Here is a 21,711-nt window from a genome sequence, read left to right as displayed (position 1 = left end):
TTCCATATGACCCTGCAATCCCACTCTTGGGCATCTATCCGGACAAAACTCTACTTAAAAGAGACACATGCACCCGCATGTTCATTGCAGCACTATTCACAATAGCCAGGACATGGAAACAACCCAAATGTCCATCGACAGATGACTGGATTCGGAAGAGGTGGTATATATACACAATGGAATACTACTCAGCCATAGAAAAGAATGACATAATGCCATTTGCAGCAATATGGATGGAACTAGAGAATCTCATCCTGAGTGAAATGAGCCAGAAAGACAAAGACAAATACCATATGATATCACTTATAACAGGAATCTAATATCCAGCACAAATGAACATCTCCTCAGAAAAGAAAATCATGGACTTGGAGAAGAGACTTGTGGTTGCCTGATGGGAGGGGGAGGGAGTGGGAGGGATCGGGAGCTTGGGCTTATCAGACACAACTTAGAATAGATTTACAAGGAGATCCTGCTGAACAGCATTGAGAACTATGTCTAGATACTCATGTTGCAACAGAAGAAAGGGTGGGGGAAAAACTGTAATTGTAATGTATACATGTAAGGATAACCTGACCCCCTTGCTGTACAGTGGGAAAATAAAAAAAAAAATGCATAAAAAAAAAGAAAATTGAAGTGTCAAGTAATATACTGAAATGGATGCTCTAAGGTCTGAATTGAGACCATGCTGTTCCACTAGGAGCAACTATTTGACTTTCTATTAAGAATTACCAGAGGAGTTGAATGTTCTCTCAGAATTATTGTCCAGCAGTAGTATTTACCCCACTGAACAGTTTGAAAAAACAAGTGAGAGACAAAAAAAATTTATATTTTGATTATTTTTAAATGTTTGAAAACACTTGATCAACATACCAGTTATATTTAATTCTATATTTTTCAAAATATATTTTTGAAACAAGATTTACTTTTAATTAAAAGATATATAAAACTAAGTGAAACACTAGCAGAGCATTTATTTTATATTAAGCCATATAGGAGGTATAGGATAGAGTCTGGGACTAAATCAGTGTCTCTAATACTAAAATAATCATTATAAGAGATGGTAAGTTCTGATAACATATATTTTACATATTATATAATGTATATATCTATATGTTTATATAATTACCAAATATGTGAGAGAGATATATAAGAAATAGGTATTACACATATATTCATATATTGAAAGAAAAACTGAATAATAGAATTATTTATTCTAAGTCTTGCCTTGAAAGGTAGATATATGGTAGATTTGAACTTAGTATTAACAATCAATCCTCTGGCTGCAACTGGTGAATGAAAGCATTTGTTAGGCTAAATCATGATATGTACAAAGGTACGAGAGACGTCATGATATAAGAATAGCCATATTAATGAAATTTGCTTATGAAGAGGGGGCAGACAAGGGAATTAATGGGATATGACCCTGGCTTGCTTGGTTGAGAAAGAAGGTAGCGAGGTTGGTATCATACTAAAGAATGTATATATAATTTCATGACCAATGTGGAAGTCAAGAACCATTTTAACTTGGAATCAAAAAGCTGGATTAATATGTAAAGGTTCCTCCTCAGAATATTTACTGTACTTTAACATTTACTTTCACCTCCATTACTTAGATACTTATAAAGTTATATACTAACCATTAAGATTCTTTCTCTCCTTTGGACTGTCAAATAAATGTATCAAGAATGGACCTCTGTGGTCTACAAAATTTTTAAGTGTCATAATTTAAAATAAAACAAGATGTGATGGTAAATGGGATGGGTCCCCTAATTTCACTTTCTGATATTTCGTTGTTAGTATATAGAAATACAGTAGATTTCTGTGCATTAATTTCGTATCATGCAACTTTACCAAACTCACTGATGAGCTCTAATAGTTTTCTGATAGTCTTTATGATTTTCTAGGTATATTAGGTCATCTACAAACTGAAAGTTTTCCTTCTTTCCCAATCTGGATTCCTTTTAGTTCTTCTACTTCTCTGATTGCTGTGACTAAGTCTTCCAAAACTATGTTGAAGGAATAATAGTGGTGAAAATGGATATCCTTGTCTTGTTCCTGATCTTAGCAGAAATGCAAAACTGTAACTTAAAATGATACATGCACCCCTATGTTCACTGCAGCACTATTCACAATAGACAAGACATGGAAACAACATAAATGTCCATCGACAGACAAATGGATTAAGAAGGAGTTATACATATATACAATGGAATACCACTCAGCCATGAAAAGAACAAAATAATGTCATTTCTAGCAACATGGATGCAACTAGAGATTCTCAAATTAAGTGAAGTAAGTCAGAAAGAGAAAGACAAATACCACACAATATCACTTATATATGGAATCTAAAATATGGTACAAATGAAACTATCTACAAAACAGAAACAGACCCACACACATAGAGAATAGACTTGTGGTTGACAATGGGGAGGCAGTGGGATGGACTGGGAGTTTGGGATCTGTTGATGCAGACTATTACATTTAAAATGGATAAGCAATGAGGTTTAACTTTGTAACACAGGGAACTGTATCCAATTTCTTGGGATTGACCATGATGATAGATAGTATGAGAAAAAGAATGTGTGTGTGTTTATGTGACTGGGTCACTATGCTGTGTAGAAGAAATTGGCACAACACTGTAAAGCAAATATACTTTGATAGAAACAATTTTTTTAAAATAAGTAAAAAATAATGTGCCAGACAAATATGTGCAATAAATTGCTGCTACTGTTATTTACATTGATACCATCAGTGTCATTAATAATAATTTACTATTAGTGCATTCATGCACCTTGTAAAACTTGTACCTTTTCCCAGCCATACTAGGAATCTCCTCTGAAGTTAGGGAAGCTAGAGCAGGAAGCCACAGGCCACTGACTCCTAATTATGCCCTATATTTGGACACTGGATAAACCAAGCAGGTATGTGCTTGTGGCTCCAAGACACATTTGTTTGGAAAGACTGTGCTATTTTTAAAATTGCAGTCAACTGAGAAAGTAAACAGCTATTGGCCTTTCTTGTAATAAATAAACAGTAAATAAAACAAGATTTCAATTTTAAGAGACTAATTATCCAGGTTCTTTGTTATTTTTTGTAGAATGGTTTCTTCTATCATCTAATAATTGCCAATGAGGAAAACTCAGATATACTAAGAATATTACATAACCTAAATTTTGCCCATTTGATTATATGGCTGTGTCATTTCCGGTAAGGCAAAAAGTAATACGCAGTGACACCATTTACCTGGATTAAGCATTTGCATATAAAAATGAGCTCACTTCTGTAAGGTCTCATTTTTACCTATGAAGTTCACTCTGTGTACCATATATTTACAAGCCATAAATTTTTGGCTAAAAGTTACTGTTCAGTTGGAAACATCTGCCATATTCATTTACAGTTTGACTTACTGAAGGAGTCAACATTTTTTCTGGTTTAATATTCAGTTCCTGCCTCTATAGTTAAAATCAGAAGACATAAGTCTGTGGGAGTTTATCAAAATTAATGAAAGTAAAGAACAAAGTTTTTTGAAGAACTTCCATACTGTACTCTATAGGGACTACACCAAGTTCCATTCCAACTAACAGTGTAGGAGGGTTTCCTTTTCAAATAGAGTTATCCTATGGTTCAGCAATCCCACCCCTGGGCATATACCCAGAAAAGATGAAAACTAAGTGGAAAAGATACTGTGCCCCAATGTTCATAGCAGCACTATTTACAATTTAGAAACAACCTAAGTGTCCACTGGCAGATGAATGGATAAAGAAGGGATATGTCTATATATATGCAGATATAGATATATACCATGGAATATTAACCATAAAAGAGAATGAAATAATGCCATTTGCAGCAACACAGATGGACCTAGAGATTATCGTACTATATGAATTAAGTCAGACAAAGACAAGTTCGTGTGATATCACTTATAAGTGGAATCTAAAAAAATGATACAAATTAATTTATTTACAAAACAGAAACAGACTCACAGACTTCAAAAACAATCTTATGGTTGCTAAAGGGGATATACTAGTTGTTTAGGATTAACAGATACACACTACTAAATATAAAACAGATAAACAACAAGGACTGGCTGTATATCACAGGGAACTAGTAACCTATATTTGATATCTTAATAAAAACTTATAATGGGAAAGAATCTATATATAGAGAACTGAATCACTTTGCTCTATACCTGAAACTAATACAACATTGTAAATCAAGTATATTCAATTAAAAAAAAAAGAACAAAGTTTTTCTTAGAAAGACTGCTACATCTATCTTCTCCAAGATAAGAGATGAATGAATGGATTTGAGAGTGGATTCTCTACAGCACTGAGGTGGAGAAGAGGCTGGCTACTCAGAGCAGGGAGGACTAGCTGCCTGAGGAAGATGTTGATAGAGAAAGTTCAGCATGCCCCAAGGTAGTACTGAATTTGATTTACTGAAATCTATAGCTATTAATTTTTATATTAAACAGCACTGTTATTTATTATCATTTTAGATATTACTCTCCCTTATTTCCTCTTTCAAGCTCTTATTTGTCCCCTTGTTTTCTGCATGTTGTAACAAGATTTATTCCCATACATGATACATAGAAATCTCTATTTTCAAATGTATCTGTTTTTAAAATGGGATTATTAATATGACTTTATAATTATTCCCAAAGGAAGCTGTGTTATTCCTCCACTTCAAATTAAAGTCATATTAATCTCCAGGGAAACTCAATCCTTTATTCCTTTATTTTTAATGCTTGGACCTCATCCTAAAATTAATTTATTCTACTTTTACCCAAAACATAAAGAAAATAGACTATGGCACCCTTACAGAGTAAAGGTGCATTAAAAGTAAAATAGATCAAATAAACAAAATTTTTACTTTTATCATCAAACATTTGGATCAAAATTTTTAAAAGGTTATTCAGTATTGTTCCATGGTAACTGCATATTGGATCCTACTTAGAAATTCAGTGTTCTCTTGAATAGCTGTAGAATTTGTTTCACATTCAAATTAAAGACTTAGATTTATTTATTTTCACTTATCCGAGAGAAACTTCCATAATTTATAGCAAACTTAGAAAAAAAATACATATCCAAAAAAAAGGAGGAAGAAAAAAAAAAAAAAAGAGTGTGTCAGATGGTTAGCCAAAACTGCATTAAGACAGGAAATTGTGAAATGAGGGTAAAATTTTATATCAGTAGTTGGAGTAGATCCTGGGTTGTATTCAAATTTTTATTTCCAGGAATGAAAATACAAGCTAAAATAACCTTTGGATATGTAGGAGAAAAAATACGTACACAATACCTTTTTTATTAAGCTCTTACTAATTTGTACTCAAATTTTAAAAAAATAAATTAGAAGAAAACAATGTGAAGCTTAGAAAAATTTCACTTGATTTTTCTGGATTTCAGCATTTCTCAGACAACTCTTTAGAAATTTATGATTTGGATCTCTTTGTAACCTACCTGGAAACATTAACGGATTTTTTTTAAATAAATATATTTAAAAAACTATTGGTCTATTGCCCCTGTATTTTCCACTAGTTCACCCACTTTTCTCAGTAAAGATGAGGATTAGGGGCAAGTGGTGATAGAACTCCTGACATATTAACAGTTTTACATGTGTTCAGTGGAGCTGTGGCAGAGACAGACCCATGTTAGAGCAAAGAATGGAGATGACTCTTCCTTTTATCTCTTACGGACCTCTGTGGGTCTCTTCTGGATGTCAAGAATGAAGTAGGGGGAAAGATTAAAAACAGACATGACATTTTCTCTTGTACTGTTGACATTTTAAAAAAAACATATCCAAATGTTTCCTTAGTCAGAAAGATCTATTCTAAAATTAAAGCACAAAATGCCACTTTCTAACTGACTATACAAAGACATAGGGTCTGGTTTCTTTCTAAGTAAAATATCATTGAATGCTGTGTATAAATTATTGCATTCTTAACTTTCACACTTTTCATAAAACCAGCTCCTCAGAAAAGATGGTTGTCCACAGTGAGATGCATGGATAAGTGTTTTTAATATTTTGAAATTATTGATATTAAGTATAATTTCTATTAATTCATGTTGAGTCCTTTTTTATCTACCAGGTATTATGCTACTTGTTGAGAACATTTAATACATAATACAAAATTTCTCTCAAGAAGCTCATTATTATGTTCAAGAGAGACAGGAATAAAAAATTTATTAAAATGAGATAAACATTAATAGATTAGACAATTATTTATCAGAGGAAGATAAAAAGTTGGAAGCTTATTATCTCTTTATTTTCCTGCGTGATTAATATTTAGTGAATAGAGAAGGTGGCATTCTAAGATGGTCCCCCAAGATTCCCAGCCCCTGCTAGGGACACACTTTCTCCCAGTTATTCAATCAAATGCTATTCAAGAGGCAGCTGGAAGGAATTTTTTAGATATAATTAATGTCCCCAAACAGCTGACCTTAAGAAAGGGAAATTATCTGAGTTTGCCAGACATAATTACATGAGATCCTTAAAGACAGTTTTTTCTGGCCAGTCACAGCAGAGGATGTCAAAAAAGTCAACTCTGGCTGGCATGGGAGAAAACAAACATTCATGTTGTAAACTGCCTGTGAGATCACAAGGCAAGGAATTAAAGGTGTTTCTACATGCTAAAAGTGATCCCTGGCTTAAAACTAGCAGGAAAGGGGAACTCCCATCCTACAGCACAAAGAAAATTAATTCTGCCATTAATCATTAAGGTTAGAATAGGACCAAAAGGCCCAGATGATAACTATACTTAATCTTGATTTCAGGCTAATGACACTGTTTGGAGAAAGTTATCAAGAGGACTGGACTGCCAGGTGACCCAAAAACTACACACGTGTAATCCAAGGCCTTTCACCGCTTCCCCCATCCTTGAGAAGTAGTTTTGTCCACCATCTGAAGTAGCTTTTTTCAAGGACGCAGGCTTGAGACAACAATGTGTCATTGAGACCATGTAAACTGAATATGTAACTGAACTCAGTTAAAGCCTCTGTATAAATTTCAAAGATTCTGGTGGTTGGGGGTAGAAATCTACTAATCTTACAGCTGCCCAACACAAGCCTCGGATGTAAACCCCCTTGCTTATTAAACCTACTACCCACCAATCTGGAGTAGTCTGCCTCTTTCTTTCCTCACTCTCCAAGTATGGGGTGCAATTTCAGATTTCACACAGAAAAGTGCCCAAAGTTTTAAAACAACAGACACCTGAACAGAAAATCCAGTCACACTATACCGAAATTAGTGACCTACAGAAATTGTGAGGTAAACCTGCACAGCTCTAAGGCATGATATAGACTCTTAATTTCATCTTATAGCATATGTCTTTCATGAATTTTCTAATTCTCTTAGAATAAACTAATTATGTCACCCAATTGATCAAAACATAGATGAGTCACCATCTTAGGCATTTAAGCGGAAAAGTCAAGAATTTTGGTGTTAGGAAGATCAAAATGGCAATAATTCAATTTACATGAGCTTTAGTTTTATGAAAAAAAAAACTACTAAACATATTTCTGTTTTTATTCCTAAAACTCTACCTGTTAATTAACATAAGATTACTCAATAGATAAAATAAAATAAAAACACAGTAGCTAAGCCATAACATGAATAGCTTTAATTTTTTAATTTAATTAAAAAATACTAAGAGGTCCCCAGTTCTGTGGATCCTTCCTTCTTGAATCTATCTATCATCCTTTTCCATTCTTATTTTCATCAATTACCTATTTTAGTCTACACCAAATATACTCTATTCTATAAAAAGTTATTAACTTAGACTCTAAGTGTCCATAAACTCCTGTAATAAACTATGAAATGTTGCTTAAAAGCAGATAGTTATTTTAAGGAGAAATGTTCCTAATCTTTCAATGAAATCTCAAAATTTCAAATGAGTTGTTGACCTGAAAATTAACTGCAAGTTCTTCCATCCTAAAAAATTAATCCTCATGCCATTTTTCTGATCTAAAACATGGGCAGTTTCTCACTGCCAACTGGTTAAAGATTTTGATCTAGCCTTCTTAACTTTTCTAGAACTTCTCATGACATGTTCTCACATCCTCTTTTCTTACAGCTGAATCATGCATGATTTCAGACCTCATGCCTGTCACAGTTTCCGAAGGATACTAGAAAGGAATTAACTTGTTGGGCCTGCTTTCAAATTCTTATTAGAGATATTTCATGCTTTAATTTGATAAATGTTGACCAAACTTTTATTATGGGCTGGGTATCAAGCAGTGTCTCATTCTTCAATTCTCTTCAATTTCCTCTCCATGCATACCTCTTTTGACCTTGCTTCTCAGAGCCAGCTCATTCAAAATACTACCACCCATCCTCTTTACTAATTTGAATCTCATATTAATCAGCTTCAATTAATAATTACTTTATTTCTGTTCTATTATATTATGTAGTGGCATTACCTTCCTCCAAATTTCTATATTTATACTTCACCCTATCTGTTGAACATAGTAGAATCCTACTTTGCATTGTTACTGTTTTTTTCATATGTATATGTCCTACCACAATGACACAGAAACTAAGTTGAACTTGGGTCATGTGTATCTAGCATAATTTAATACACACAGGTGTTTAGTATTTTTAGATTTGCCTGAAAATAGTAAAATCAATATTGCTCCAGCTTAATCCTTACATTTATTTAAACATAGTTTCTTCTAGTATAAAATAAAGTGAATCTTCAAGACCCACTTGTTTATCTTTTCTTCTATTCCTTCAGCATATAGATATCATTAAGGTTAGTTCTTTCTCCACACATTAAAACAATCAATAAGAACAGACTCACTGACATAGAGAACAGACCTGTGGTTGCCAAGGGAGAGAGGGGAGGAAGTGGGGTAGACTGTGAGTTTGGGGTTAGTAAATGCAAACTATTACATTTAGAATGGATAAACTGCAAGCTCCTACTATACATCACAGGGAACTATATCCAATCTTGTGGGGCAGACCACGATGGAAAATAATATAAAAAAGAATACATATATATATGACTGAGTCACTTCGCTGTATAGCAGCAATCAGCACAAAACTGTAAATCAACTATACTTTAATTTTAAAAAAGGAAACAAAAGAAAAATATCTTTGTCTGGATTTGATATCAGAGTGATGGTGGCCTCACAGAATGGGCTTGGGAGTGTTCCTTCCTCTGTAATTTTTTTGAAGAGTTTCAGAAGAATAGGTGTTAACTCATCTCTGAATATTTGATAGAATTTGCCTGTGAAGCCACCAGGTCCTGGACTTTCATTTTTTCATCATATTTTCAACTTCAGTATTTGTTATTTGTGTATTTATATTTTCTATTCCATCCTGGTTCAGTCTTGGCAGGTTATACCTTTGTAAGAATCTGTCCATTTCTTCTAGGTTGTACATTTTATTGGCATATAGTTGCTTATAAGTCTCTTATGATGCTTTATATTTCTGTGGTGTAAGTTACAACTTCTCCTTTTTCATTTTTTTTGGTTTTTTGTTTTTAATTTTAGATTTATTTAATTTAAAATATAGTTCACTTACAACATTGTGCAATTTCTGCTGTATAACAAAGTGTATATGTGTGTGTGTGTGTGTGTGTGTATATATATATATATATATATATATATATATATATACACATTCTTTTTCTCATATCATCCATCACATTCTATTCCAATAACTGGACACAGTTTCATATGCTATACAGTAAGACTTCACTGCCTATCCATTCTAAATGTAATAGTTCATATCTACTAACCCCAAACTCCCAGTCCATCCCACTCCCTCCTCTCTCCCCCTTGGCAACCACAAATCTGTTCTCCATGTCTGTGAGTCTGTTTTTGTTCTGAAGATAGGTTCTTTTGTCCCATATTTTAGATTATACATATAAGTGATATCTATGGTATTTGTATTTCTCTTTCTGACTTACTTCACTTAGTATGAGAATGTCTAGCTGCATCCATGTTGCTGCAAACAGCATTATCTCATTCTTTTTTCTGGCTGAGTAGTATACTATTCTGTAAATGTACCACATCTTTTTAATCCATTCATATGGAAAGACATTTAGATTATTTACATGTCTTGGCTATCATGAATAATGTTGCTATAAACATCTGGGGCACATGTATCTTTTTGAATTGTAGTTTTGTCTTGATATATGCCCAGGAGTGAAACTGCTGAATCATAGAGTAGTTCTATATTTTTCTGAGGAACCCCCATACTGTTTTCCATAGCGGTTGTGCCAATTTACATTCCCACCAACAGTGAAGCTGTGTTCTCTTTTCTCCACTCCCTCTCCATTTGTTATTTGTAGACTTAATAATGACGGCCATTCTGACAAGTGTGAGAAGGTACCTCATTGTAGGTTTGGTTTGTATTTCTTTAATTTAGTCATGTTGAGTGTTTTTTCATGTGCCTACTGGCCATCCATATGACTTCATTGGCAAAATGTCTATTTAGCTCTTCTGCCATTTTTTGATATAGGAAACAGAAACAGAGTCACAGATATAGAGAACAATGTGTTTACCAAGGTAAAGGAGGGAGGAGTTGGATAGACATGGAGTTTGGAGTTGATAGATGCAGACTATTACACTTAGAATGGATAAGCAATGGGGTCCTACTGTATAGCACAAGGAACTATATCCAATCTCTTGTGACATAACATGATGGAAGACAGCATGAGAAAAAATGTGTGTGTGTATGTGTGCGTGTGTGTGTGTGTGTGTTTATGACTGGGTTCCTATACCATATAGCAAAAATCGGCATGACACTGTAAATCAACTATACTTTAATAAAAATTTTTAAAAATATTTTTTTTCAAAAAAGCTAAGAAAAAGGAAACTATTTGGCTAAACTTTTAACCTATAAACTATAGAAACAGCTTTAAGAGTGGCTAATTGTATGAGCTTTTGTGCCAGACAAACTGGGTTTAAATTCTTTGTCCTACTTTTTGGATTTTTGAACTTCAGAAAGTTTTTTTAATAAAACTATGATTAAATTTTTCCACATACAGAATTAAAAAAAATAAACTCCTAGTTTTGTTGCATGGTTTAAGTTACTGTCTATAAATCAGTCCATATGCATTAATTCTTCTCTATTATTTATCATTCTACATATGGACCTAAAATAATTTGACTAAGTTCAGTTTTATTTGTGTTTGTGAAGAACCGTCTCTCAGACAACATTTATATAAAAGAACATTTTATTCAACATGAGAACTATTCTGATTGCTTTTCAAATCTAGGAGGCTGAGAATTCTGAAAGATAACTTTCATTATTACATTTCATTATTCATTAGTACATGGAGTGTTTTCATTTTAGTTATTACCACATTTGAAAGATATTGTTTGATTCCACATAATCACTCTGCATTATCTATTTCTGTTTATCAGTTTTGAAGTATATTCAAGATTGTAGCCAGCTTGGTTTACTTTTGGAGGAGATCTTGCAAACTAAATAGAGTATAGCTATTTTACATTAATAAAATCCTTCTGATAGATTACATTTCCACTAGCTCCTAACAACACTTGCTTTTCCAGGCTTTGTTTTTACATAAATGTATAAAATATATACTTCTACAGTAGTAAGTATATAAGTAATCTGAAGTGGCTCTGCATTTTATTTTGTAAAATACTCATATCCATATAAACACCAAGAACACATTTATTATTAAATAGTTGTCTGACAAACTATGAGAAGAATATCAACGCTTTTCATTTTGGAAACTAAAATTCTGAAAATAAATTGCTATTAATTATTTCTTTCAGATTACATAATGTTTCTAAATGAATATTAATATATTTTATTTGTGATCATTAAGAAATAGCTAAGAATTTTAAACTGTCAATGCCACAAAGACCATTTGTTTTAGTGTACTGAAACACACCCTTCATTGAAAGCCAAATTTGAATAAAATAGAATTAAAAATTCATTGTCATTTTTTAGTCTTTAGACTCCTATAACTTACGTTACCTTCTTTATTGTTCTAAAAGTGTTATGTCGAGACTATTTTAGATTACTTTTAAAGTGGAAATATGTTCAAGAAGTACAAACCATATATTCAAAGTTACATGTACAGTAAGGGCTGGACTTCAGATATGAACATAATATATGTCACTTGAGGTTTTTTTCATTATCTTAGATGAACATTACTAGTTACATTCTTCTCTGATGGAAAATACCTTTCATTTTTTATCGTATTACACTGAATATATTATTATTTAAAATGTACTTTGTATGGACAACCTTAAATAACATGTTGCATATACAAAATACAGGCACAAAAATATACTTATAATTCATTAACTTCACTAAATAAGTTGGAGTTATAATTCATTAACTTCACTAAATAAGCAAATCTTTTCCAATACCTCCATAAGGATCCAAGTAGTCTAGTCTACTGGATTGTTTTTTTTTTCTTTTTTTTTTTAAGAGTCACACCCACAGCATATGGAAGTTGTCAGGTTGGGGGGTCAAATGGGAGCTACAGCTGCCAGCCCATGCATAGCCATAGCAATGTGGGATCCAAGCCACATCTATGAACTACCCCACAGCTCACGGCAACACCATATTCCCAATCATATGGCAAGGCCAAGGTTCAAACCTGCATCTTTATGGAAAGTAGTCAGAGTCCTTTCTACTGTACCACAATGAGAACTCCTAGTCTACTGGATTTCAATTTGTCCCTTGTAAAATATGAACATATGTATAAACATATACTTAACATAATTTTTAAGGGCTTAAAATGAGACCTTATTGATCTTAACATGCATGTTATTATGATGCCCAAAATAATACTGCTTGATTGTTTCTATACAACCACGTGGCTTGTTCTCTTCCACCCTGTGTTATCTCATTGGATACAACTTTCTGTTGGAATGCATATTTAAAAGGTGAGTTCAAACAAAATGTTGAAATTGTATCAAATTTAGACACATTTTTGTTTTTAAAAATTTAACTAGATGCTCCTTTCTGCTGATATTCCATCATTTCTAATGTTTGAAATTGCTTTAACTGAAACCTGAATGACCCCTACACATGCTGAATGTCTGCTTCATTGTTGATTAATATCTTACGTGCATCTCCTATATCTCACAAGAGTGTCTGGGTACAGTAAATGTTGAGAAAATGAATCATTGCTCCCAAAATTACAGGACTTTTGATCTTATAAACTATCACTCTGTTCAATGCCTAAGAAACTTATGAAAACCAGTATTTTCTTTTGTGTATGGTGCTAGAAAATGTTTTAATTTCAAAATGGATTAAATACCTACATGTAACACTGGATACTATAAAACACCTGGTAGAAAAAATAGGCAGAATAGTCTCTGACATAAATTGCAGCAATATCTTTGTGGATCTGTCTCCTAGAGTAATGGAAATAAAAATAAAATAAAATAAATGGGACCTGAGGTTTTATACAGCAAAGTAAACCAACCATAAACAAAATGAAAAGACCATCTGCAGAATGGAAGAAAATATTTGCAAATGATGCAGTCAACAAGGGGTTAACCTCAAAAATATAAAACAGCTCATACAGCTCAACACACACACACACAAAAATCAAACAACCCAACAAAAAAAAATGGGCAGAAACTCTAAATACATATTTCTCCAAAGAAGACATACAGATTGCCAAAACAGACTGCCTTGAGTAGTATAGTCACTTGACAATGTTGATTCTTCTGATCTAAGAGCATGTTATATCTTTCCATCTCTTTGTGTCATCTTTGATTTCTTTCATCAGCATCATATAGTTTTCAGAGTACAGTTCTTTTGTCTCTTTGGGTAGCTTTATTTGAGGTATTTCATTCTTTTTGACAAAATGGTGAATCTGGTCAACTAATCTATGACATAGGAGGCAAGAATATATACAATGGAGAAAAAAAATATCTTCATAAGTTGTGCTGGGAAATTGGACAGCTACATGCAAAAGAATAAAATTAGAACACTCTCCAATACCATGCGCAAAAATAAACTCAAAATGGATTAATGACCTAGATGTAAGATGGATATTATAAAACTCTTAAAGGAAAACATAAGCCAGACACTCTCTGACTTAAACCAGAGCGATATCTTCTTATCTACCTTGTACAGTAATGAAAATAAAACCAAAAATAAACAAATGGAATCTAATTAAACAAATCTTTTTACACAGCAAAGAATACCATAAACAAAATGAAAAGACAACCCACAGAATGGGAAAAAAATTGCAAATAAAGAGACTGACAAGGGATTAATCTCCAAAATATACAAATACCTCCTGCAGCTCCATATCAAAACAGGAAGTTCCCATTGTGGCTCAGTGGTAATATCTGTGAGGATGTGGGTTCTATCCCTGGCCTTGCTCAGTGGGTTAAGGATCCGGCATTGCCATTTGCTGTGGTGTAAGTCACAGACACGGCTCAGATCCTGCGTTGCTATGGCTGTGGTGTAGGCTAGCAGCTGTAGCTCTGATTAGACCCTATCCTGGGAACTTCCATATGCTGCACGTGTGGCCCTAAAAAGCAAAGACAACAGCAACAACAAAAAATAAAAACAATCAAAAATTGGGCAGAAGGTCTGAAAAGACATTTCTCCAAAGAAGACATAAAGATGGCCAAAAACCACATAAAAAAATGCTCAGTATCACTAATTATTAGAATAAGGGAAATCAAAACTACTTTGAGGTACCACCTTACACTAGCCAGAATGGCCATCATCAAAACATCTACAAACAATAAATGCTAGAGGGGATGTGGAAAAAAGGGAACCCTTCTACACTGGTAATGGGAATATAAATTGGTGCAACCACTAGGGAAAACAGGATGGAGGGTCCTCAATAAAACTAAATATAAAAATACCATACAATACACCAATGCCAATCCTGGGCATATATCCAGACAAAACTACAATTCAAAAAGATAATGTGACACAATGTTCACTGCAGCACTATTTACAACAGCCAGGACATGGAATTAACCTAAATGTCCATCAACAGAGGAATGGATAAACAAGAAGTGGTACATATATACAAAGGAATATTACTTGGCAATAAAAAAATGAAATAATGCCTTTTGCAAGCAACATGGATGGACCTAGAAATTATCATACTAAGCGAAGTTATACAGTAAAAGATAAACATCATATGATATCACTTATATGTGTAATCTAAAAAAAGGATACAGGAGTTCCCATTATGACTCAGTGGAAATGCCTGACTAGCATCCATGAGGACATGGGTTTGATCCCTGGCCTTGCTCTGTGGGTTAAGGATCAGGGGTTGCGTGAGCTGCAGTTTAGATCACAGATGCGGCTCAGATCCCACATTATGTCTGTGGAATAGGCCAGCAACTGCAGATCTGATTCAACCCCTGTCCTGGGAATTTCCATATGCTGCACCTGTGGCCCTAAAAAGCAAAATAAACAAGTAAATACACATATACATACATAATTTTTTAAAAGGATACAAATGAACTTATTTGCAGAACAGAACAGACTCACAGTCTTTGAAAACTTATGGTTACCACAGGGAACAGGTGGGGGGAAGAGGAATAGAATGGGGGTTTGGGATTGGCACATGCACACTGAGGTATAAGGAATGACTGGCCAGTGAGGACCTGCTGTTTAGCATAGAAAACTCTACCCAATATTCTGTGATAATCTGTTTGGGGAAAGAATCTGAAAGAGAATTATCTATATATATGTATAAATGAATCACTTTATTATATAGCAAAAATTATCATAACCTGGTAAATCAACTATACTTCAATAAAACTTTAAAAAATAAAAATTAATATAAATACACAGCTATTTTCCAGTCCCTGTCTCCTATTAGAAACTTATCCCAGAAATCAGTTTTGAAAATTTTGTTTACTGATTCATCAAAGGAAATAAAATATATATCACCATTGTTATTAAATTATTAAACTAAAAAAAAAGGAAAATAGGATCACTATTATTAGACATGAAGAGAGAAAGAATTAGAGATGACATTAATTTCTGAAGATCTTACACCCACTAAGTTCACCTTGCTAGGAATATTGCTTATTTTTAAAGAAGTGATTTTACTATTTTAATTATGTTGTTGAGTAGCAAGTGGGAAAAACACAGAGGAAAAGAAATTACAAAAAAACCTAGAAAAAAACAAATTATAGTAGTCTTCTCTGAATATTTCCTAATGGCTTTAATTTTTTTATCATTTACTTATATATATGTATATACATATTTTTTTCTCCTGTACGGCATGGTGACCCAGTTACACATATATGTACACATGCTTTTTTTTCACATTATGTGTTCCATCATAATTGAATAGACATAGTTCCCAGTGCTACACAGCAGGATCCCATTGCTAATCCATCCCAAAGGCAACATTCTGCACCTATTTACCCCAAGCTCCCATTCCCTCCCACACCCTCCCCTTCCCCCTTGGCAACCACAAGTCTATTCTCCAAGTCCATGATTTTTTCTGTGGAAAGGTTTCTTTGTGCCATATATTAGATTCCCAATATAAGTGCTATCATATAGTATTCGTCTTTCTCTTTCTGACTTAGTTCACTCAGGATGAGAGTCTCTAGTTCCATCCATGTTGCTACGAATGACATTATTTTTGGGTTTTTTTGTGGCTGAGTAGTATTCCATTATGTATACATACCACATCTTCCTGATCTAATCATCTATCAGTGGACATCTGGGTTGTTTCCATGTCTTGGCTATTGTGAATAGTGCTGCAATGAACATGTGCATGTGTCTTTTTTAAGTAGAGTTTTGTCCGGATATATGCCCAAGAGTGGGAATGCTGGGTCATATGGTAGTTCTATGTATAGTTTTCTAAGATACCTCCTTACTGTTCTCCATAGCTTGAATTTTTTATCTAGGTAAAAAGAGGGGGGAAAAATTATTTTCAAAAGGAGGCAGGGGCCATTTAATAGTACCTAGATAGAATTGGTACTAAGTGCTAACAGATTAGTAGACTTGAAGACATACATATAACACTAAAACTAGCTTTATTTATTATCACAGACTTAGCTATATAAAAAGAAAAATTGGCCTTTGTGCCAACACTTGTCTAACATAATTTTTAAATATGTTTGTATATAGCTCCAAATAGCTTTCAACAAATGTGGAGGTAGAAACGTCATCTTAAAAATCTGGACTAGGAGGAGAAAATGTCCTTCTTCCATTGTGACTTGTATGTTGGGAGCAAGAGGTCGAGAAAGACGTAAAGGCAAGATTCTTAAACCTGTGTTGTAATGAGATTTCTATTCATATTGGTAAAGAGGAAGATGAGTGAAATCAGCTGGGAGTTCAAGCCCTCCTTTATTCATATTCCTCTTCTTCTTGCTTACTTAGGGAGCCTATTGCAAAATGACATTTTTTGTAGTGTGGAGTGGCACTAGTTTGGGGTTCACTAAAACTTGATAGAATTACAGACTCTACTCTCATTGTCTTTCATTTGTAAGGAAGAGATAATAATAATCTCTTAAAGCAATTGTGTAAATCTACATATGCAAATAAATGTTTAAGGTGTTGTATCCGTCAGCTCATATAAGGAAACAAAAACTTTTCTCAAAAGAGTATAATAGTAAGGAGCTTGTCACAGTGGTAATGGAAGTGCTGTGAAGTCAAATGGGATAGTAAAGTATAAGAAACAGCAAGAGACACTGCAAACTCCAAGTGCATTATAAAGCCAAGAGGTGGTGACACTAGCACATAGAAAACAGTTGAGCCACAAGGTTCTGGAACCACTTGGAGCCCTTTTAGAGCTGGAGCCAAGAGGGAATATGGGATCTGCCAGAGAAAGGAAGACAAATACCTTGGCTTCTCCCTTGGTTCCACTCTCTAATCCCTCACCATTGTTTTTTTATCAGTTTAACTCAGCCACAAGTTTTGCTACTACAGGAAATTGGACAATGTGGCCTACATTGTAGTCAGCTCTCTGTTATACAGATTCCAGCAACAGACAGGCAAGAAATGGATTGGAGAAACAAAGCCACAGAGGTCTAGTTCATGTTTCACATACACGCTTGGTAAACGGTGCGTATCTGATATGCCCCCCCTCTTTTGTCCCTTAGGGCCAAACCTGCTGCATATGGAAGTTCCCAGGACAGGGGCCCAACAAAGCTGCAGCTGCTGGCCTAAGCCACAGCCACAGAAATACCAGATCCAAGAGGCGTCTGTGACTTACACCAGAGTTCACAGCAATGCTGAAATTTTAGCCCACTGAGCAGGACCAGGGATCCTCATGGATACCAGCTGGGTTCATTACCACTGAACCACAACAGGAACGCCTGTCATTCACTTTTTATACTAAGAAAAAATATATTTTAACTCAAACAATTTATCTTAACAAAGTTATCTAAAATTATCTATTTCAGGATTTTCAGAACTTCATTCTGAATGTGACTCTTATAAAAATTAAATTTATTATTTACTCTCCCAAACTTAATTGACCTTGGAATCCTTCATCCTTCACTGAACATTTTTATTGGACCGAAATCTTTAACTCTACACCTATAAATCCTACTAAATTTAGGTAATTCTTATCTTCTTGCTTCATTGATGTTACTCTTTGGATAGAAAACAACTAATAAAACAGAAAGGAATTATCAGGACCAGGAACTAGTTTAAAACCTTGTTTTGATTCCAGATTATGAAAATATTCATTGGTATTCAATGACAAATGTTTCAAAACAATTGATGAACACATATAAACTCTCCAGGAATCTTCATGGGCCCCAGATTTCAGATCCTGGAGTAGACTCTTCTATAAAAGCAAATTTAAGTTAAAACTGATCCTGACATCTTATTTTCCCAGCCTTATCTCTTGCCAGTTCCCAGAACCACCCAGACCCCTCTCTTACCTTCATCTTCACCATTACCCAAGGATTTCCTCTGACCCAATATTTTGCCTACAGTGCTCCCTCTGTTGAAATCCTTTGACATTCCTTTACATCTGCCACAAGTCAAGCAGTGATTCAAAATTCTCAATTCAGGAGTTACCGTCATGGTGCAGCAGAAACATATCCGACTAGGAACCATGAGGCTGCAGGTTCTAACCCTGGCCTCGCTCAGTGTTGCCATGAGCTGTGGCGTAGTTCACAGACGCAGCTCAGATCTGGCATTGTTGTGGCTCTGGCGTAGCTGGCGGCTACAGCTCCGATTAGATCCCTAGCCTGGGACTCTCCATATGCCGCAGGTGCAGCCTTAAAAAGACAAAAAAAAAAAAAAAAAAAAAAATCCTCAATTCAAGGGTTATTTGTTTTGTAAAATCTGTCCAGATGCCCCAAAACAAACTGTTATTCCCATTCTGTTGTAATTATATTTGCTGTTTTTATTATGCTACTTATCAGATTTCATCATACTTATATACTTGTCTGTTTCCTTTGATATGATATAAATAATAGAGTTAGAAATTATATTTCATACTTGCCTATATCCTCAGCTCTTTGCATAGTAACTGATTTTTTTACCCTGTCAATGCATATTTATTAAAGTGACTTAAACTTTGGCCCATAAAAGAATGCACAAAGAAAAACATAGTTTGGAAATTATGATTTGTTATATTGTCTGAGAAAGTACTTAAATTATTTAATTAACATTATATATTAAGGTATAACCTTAATCTATACATCCTGTTAAAATGTTATTTCATGGACAAAACTAAGTTAGCCCTCGATCTTCACAAAGCAAATTTGTTATGCACCCCAATACTATTTTTGTATTCATCTAAGTACTTTTCCTCCTGTGTACAAATGGATAACCCTCTATTTTACCCCCAAGGCATATTCAAGCTTGAAAAGGGCTACGGTAATCCAAAAAGAGAAGTGTACACTGTTCATTCCAGCAAACCATGACTATCAAAGACAATGCCAAAGGGCATTATTCATTAAAAAATGAATTAACAAGACTTTCTGCAATTTTGCTGCAGATTTTTCTTTTACAAAAGACTAAAACAATGGATGATGCAGTGGATCCAAAAGCAAAAAATACATTCTGGCAACTATTCAAATGCAAATTTGACTATGCTGAGTGTTCAGGTGACAGCCTGGGTGTTTATATATTGTCTATCATTTTAACAGTAAAGCACTCTGACAATCTAATTAGGTTATTAAAATTACCTGTTTGAGACTAGATTTCCCTGAAAAGCTTCTAAATAAAGCTATTTTTTGAATGGCAGAGAAGGTTTATTAGGATCTTTTATATAAATAGAAGGCCCCAGGAAAAAAAATCAAAAGAGACAAATAAAAGAGGCAAAATAAAAAACAAAAAGTTTTTGTTTATTAGGTCAAAATGTACAATTTCTGTCTAATTATTTAATTAACAGTTGAGATTGTTTCTCTTTGGCTCCTAGACTCACTTTCAAATTTTTGACTCTCCCTTACTATGCTTTAGGAGTTTAAACCATTCTTCATTATCAATTAGCCTAGACTATACATGTATTCTTACTGTGCCCACACTACTCTCCTTTAGGGGCATATGATTTTGCCACTGTCTGTAATCCTCTCTAATACAAACAACTCTGGAAATTTTAATGATATTGACAGAAAATGGAAGGACAATCTTAAGAGAACTAGGTGCTGCTTGCTGCCTAAATATAAGAGAATAAGTGTTACAATGCATCCTTTGCAAACTAATACCTTTTATATGTTCTGCCCAGAGATATTCCTAATTGCTTATCCCTATATTGGTCAGTTAAATCAACTTCGAATACAATTTTATTTCTAGTAAGATGGACTAGTTCAACCAAATTCTTCTCCTCTCATCTGTTAATAATGCATAACCCATATGAATGATACCATAATCCACTAATGTTTTCTAGATAATTACTATATCTTATCTATTCCTTTCGTGCCCAGTTTAGGCAATGTGAATATAAGCCATTGTCTACCTATCCAGATTCAAAGGATTAGCAACAAGTTGAAAAATAGAAGTATATATTATGTCTAGCATAATTTGGACCAAAAAAACCTCAAAATGATAATTTTTATATTTTCGTCTATTTTTTTCTCATCCTTTGTGAAAAGAGAAACATTGTAAGATTGTTTGGGTAAGAACATTCTAACACCAAGTTTTATTTTCTATAGGAAGTTGGTGCTATTATTTTAGTACAGTTGCATACAGAATAGTAAGGATATTGGTAATACATCGGTGAGAAAATAAGTGGAATATATATTTGTGAGGTTAACATACATTTAAGAAGAAACCAAATCTGGGAATCGCTATTCTTATAAACAATATTATTCTTAATTTCAGCAATTCCCATAGTATATAGAAGTATTTAACCCACTTTACAGACCATGATGGAAGACAATATAGAAATTGGAACAACATTGTGAATCAACTATACTTTAATTAAAAAAATAAAGAACTATTTAACCCACTTAAGAATTATCTTAACTAGTAGACAATCTCAAGGCTGGTCATCAAACAACAGCCCAACCTACCTACCATGTGACCCAATCTACTTTTTCAGACTTATTTCTATTAGAACCCTACAACTAGATCCTGTGTTTCAGCCAATCTGGAGTACTTGCAGTATTCAGGATACAGCATGTATTTTATAGTAATCACTATTTTGACCTTGCCATTTCCTCTACCAACAATGCCTTCTATGATATGTACTACACACTACCGAATAGTTTCATGTCTCAAGGCATTTTAAAATGTTTTGCTTTTATGATTAAAATGTATACAGAAAAAACAAAAACTCTAGTTTGAAAAATGCATTCATCCTGATGTACACAGTAG

The sequence above is a fragment of the Sus scrofa genome, chromosome 8 (assembly GCF_000003025.6).
Source record: "Sus scrofa isolate TJ Tabasco breed Duroc chromosome 8, Sscrofa11.1, whole genome shotgun sequence".
Taxonomy (NCBI): Eukaryota; Metazoa; Chordata; class Mammalia; order Artiodactyla; family Suidae; genus Sus; species Sus scrofa.
This window is presented reverse-complemented; position numbering follows the sequence as displayed.